Raw genomic sequence first — 3,488 nt, 5'->3', positions numbered from 1 at the left:
TGACAAGATCAAGCTAGCCTGGGCCAAACCAGCCAGGACTGGCACAAGAGAGAAGTGAAACTGAGCAATTCAAACTCATCACAAGTTTGTATGCACCTTGCGGAGAAGCATCTCCTTCGGGCTGAAAGTGCTGATGTTCAATTTACTAGGATTTTACAATCACTACTGTATTTCCTTTTAACATCTGTAAAAATGCCTTGATTTTTTTTTAAAAAAAAAAGGCACACGAATGCTTAAGTAAATAACCTGAACACCAACAAATTTGTATTTTCTATAGAGCTGCTAGAGACCTTCACAATATAACCCCCAGAGACATGGAAAACCAATACTAGTTCACCTATTTGTAGGAAGACAGAAAACATTTTCCTTCTGAGGTCCTGCTCTGTATGTTCTTGCTTTCTGAAGTGAAGTGTGGGACCATGAAAGACAGCTCCCTTTCCATGCCAGCACCTCATCTTTGCAGTACCCTCCCCATAAACCTCCAACTGACAGTAAACCCATCAAATTTCCAATGCCAGATGAAATCCTTTTTGTTCCCCCAGGCATTTTTAGGGCCTTCTTCAATTATGTTCACGCTGGATTACGCTACCTACATTCAAATGTCACAACAACACCTAATGAAATCGAGGACTGTTGATCCTGGGCACAAATATAGCTTGAATCTCTCATATTTCCCTTCTTGTGCAAAAATGTATTGAACCTTTTCTGCTTTGACCAAAGTATCAATTTACTGTGATATAAACCTCTGCTAAATCCCAATCTGAAATCTTGATCTGTAAGAAACAAATTCCAGTTTGCTGAGATGCCTGAATCGAGATGTAATGGTGAATGCAAGCTTGATCAAACATACAGGTGTTACAAACAAGTGCTGTGTGCTAGATATGGAAGGCGCAGGAAGGATTTAGTGTAACCTGTGAGCACAGCAGATTCACCATTTTGGGGGGAGTCTGAGAGACCAACAGACATTTTAGGAGTAACACTTGAATACAGCCATAATATGCTGTTTCATACTATTTTAGCCTTCATATTGTTCTATGCTTTCATGCCATAAGTTTGTTATTGTATTGTTTGAATGCTGTTTGTACCTTTATTGTTTTAATGTTTACTAATTCTCAGACTTAAAATGCATGTAAAACAAAATGTTAATGGCCCATAATTTGACGAACATTAAAACTTGCTGCTATCCTCTCTTCCAGTTGTAGTCTGTGTGGCAGTGGAGGCAGAGGTTGAAGCTATGGCCAAGTCCAAGAACCACACCACTCACAACTAGTCTCGCAAGTGGCACAGAAATGGCATTAAGAAGCCCAGGTCACATAGATATGGATCTCTGAAGGGGACTAATCCCAAATTCCTGAGGAACATGTGCTTTGCAAAGAAGTGTTAGCAAGAAAGAGCTGGAAAAAATATGTGGGCAAACAATACCAAATAACTGGCTTGCCTTTGGATAGGAAAAGGGACTAACTTGCTTGGAATCTGATCAGCAGTTTTTCCTGTTACACACTACACTCAATTTTAGCCAAAAGGCCGAGAAGCAATGTTTGTTTTTCACTCAAGGCATTTTGTATAACTAAAATCAAGTGTAATGTACAGGTGCAACCCCCCCCCCCCCCCCGGTTGCTATTATTTTAAGAAAGTATAACTCAATGTAAACGCAAAATTTTTAGTTTTATGTACTATTGTTTGTGACCATTTCAGTGAAACTCCTTCAGACTTAGAATTTCCCTTGATAGATTCAGATTAAGTTTATTATTCCAGAAACGTTTGCATTGGTTACAAACAGTAAGAAAGGATTTTATTATATTACTACCTTTTCACACTCCTGAAATCTTAAATTTGGTCACATCTTAAGCCAAATCCTTTTGAAGAATGTTGGCTTTAAAGTTACCTGGATTTTAACTGGACAACTGTCTTGGCCAATATACAGAGTGCTAATATAAAATATTAATTATTAACTAATAGCCTCTGTGCTCTGAGGAGCAGCCAGCAGGGACCAAGGGAAAGGAAAATATCTAATTTGAGGTTCCAGAGCTCCACTCCTGTGAGCTCTTGCCCAAAATGAGGACTGGTTAAGGTGCATTTGTATCTACAGCTGTGCTTCTTCTTGCTTTACAAAACCCTTTATCATAGCAGAACAGGAAAACTGCAGTTTTTTATTTTTGGCCTAGTGAGGGACTCCACCCAGTGCGAAGTTTCGAGAAACCATTCTTGTAAAAGTCACTCATTCCAATTTTTATTTCTTACAAATCTAGCTCTGTCATAACTGTCTCGCCCTTATTCTGTACCAACTCAGTTTCCTGGTGCCTCATAAGATAATGCCATAGAGAAAATTGTATGCTTTTACAGGTTGCACTTTGACATGGACCCAAATAAATGTTCCTAGTGGAGTTTGGAGGATGCTTGCCTTCATACTATTCTGGTCCGTACTCTTAAAACTGAGTTTAAAAGGTATGAAAAATTCACAAGGGCAGTAAAACAACATATTTATTGTGATTAAACAAACTTCACAATGCTGTATACTGGCTTTTGAAAGCTGACAAATGGCAGAGGTCTTGGGCATAAGAGAGACAAATAAGATATTAGATGATAAGGAAATGATAGATTTGCAGAGAATTGTGCTTTTGCTCATTTACCCTCCACCAACAGATAAACTGGGCAAAATGGGGTGGGGAACAAAAATGAGCACAGGTTATAGCATTAGAAACTTCCAAAACTACTGGGTTGGTAACAGGAGGGATAATTCCCAGCATTTCCCTGTTCCTGCTGTAGACTCCCAGTCTGTTTCTCACGCTGTTGCTTAGGGTCTCCTAACCCTGGGAGCAGCATTTCAGAGAGATCAGTGGACTGCTGACAAATTGGGTGGGAAGGGGAGGACAGGAACGTTCTGTGCCACTGGAAAAAGTGCTTTGAGTAAGAGGAAAATTTAGTCTGGAATCATCACTTGCAATATGTCCTTAGCCACTGGCTAAGCAGGTGAAGTCTTGAGGAATGTTTATGAACAATCCAACTGTTCAAGAGTTTTTTTAAAAAATCGAACAGTACACAAGCCTAGGAACTGAAAGTGAAATGGACTATAGCCTTATCCGAACACTTGTGAGCTCATAAAGAATGTATGTTTTTAGATCTGCCTCAATATTGGGTTGAGTGTTGTGCAGAAAGGTACATTAGAATGACAAACACAAAGTTTTTACTGTCCCTGTAAATTTTATTTCAATGAACCAACCTGGGGATCTGTTTTTGTTCTACCATCATAAAATCCCTTTAGATCGGGGATAATAATGTACAGGACAGATGAACAAGAGAAAAGCAGTGTGGCTGGAGAAAAGAAGAACAAGAATCAATTCTCTGTCATCCTCAAGGTTTCTTTTTATTAAACCACTTCTTAAAACTTGGAAACGTCCATTTGTTTGGAAAATGATCCTTGAATACAGACAAGCAAGAGATGGATAGACCTAGCTTGAAATGGCAGACAAAAAAGACCCTTCTCCTGG

At 39.2% G+C, this 3,488-nt stretch overlaps 1 long non-coding RNA gene across 1 annotated transcript; it reads left to right on the top strand.

The window, feature by feature from the left end:
* The first annotated feature begins 1,192 nt into the window (after positions 1-1,192).
* Positions 1,193-1,596, top strand: LOC132580292 (uncharacterized). Its single transcript, XR_009556044.1, has 2 exons — positions 1,193-1,492; positions 1,530-1,596. It is a non-coding gene; the product is annotated as an uncharacterized LOC132580292 (long non-coding RNA).
* The last annotated feature ends 1,892 nt before the right edge of the window (positions 1,597-3,488 follow it).

The sequence above is a fragment of the Heteronotia binoei genome, chromosome 12, assembly GCF_032191835.1.
Source record: "Heteronotia binoei isolate CCM8104 ecotype False Entrance Well chromosome 12, APGP_CSIRO_Hbin_v1, whole genome shotgun sequence".
NCBI classification, from domain to species: Eukaryota; Metazoa; Chordata; class Lepidosauria; order Squamata; family Gekkonidae; genus Heteronotia; species Heteronotia binoei.
Note: the sequence above shows the minus strand (reverse complement) of the source record. Positions and strands in the feature narration are given on the sequence as shown.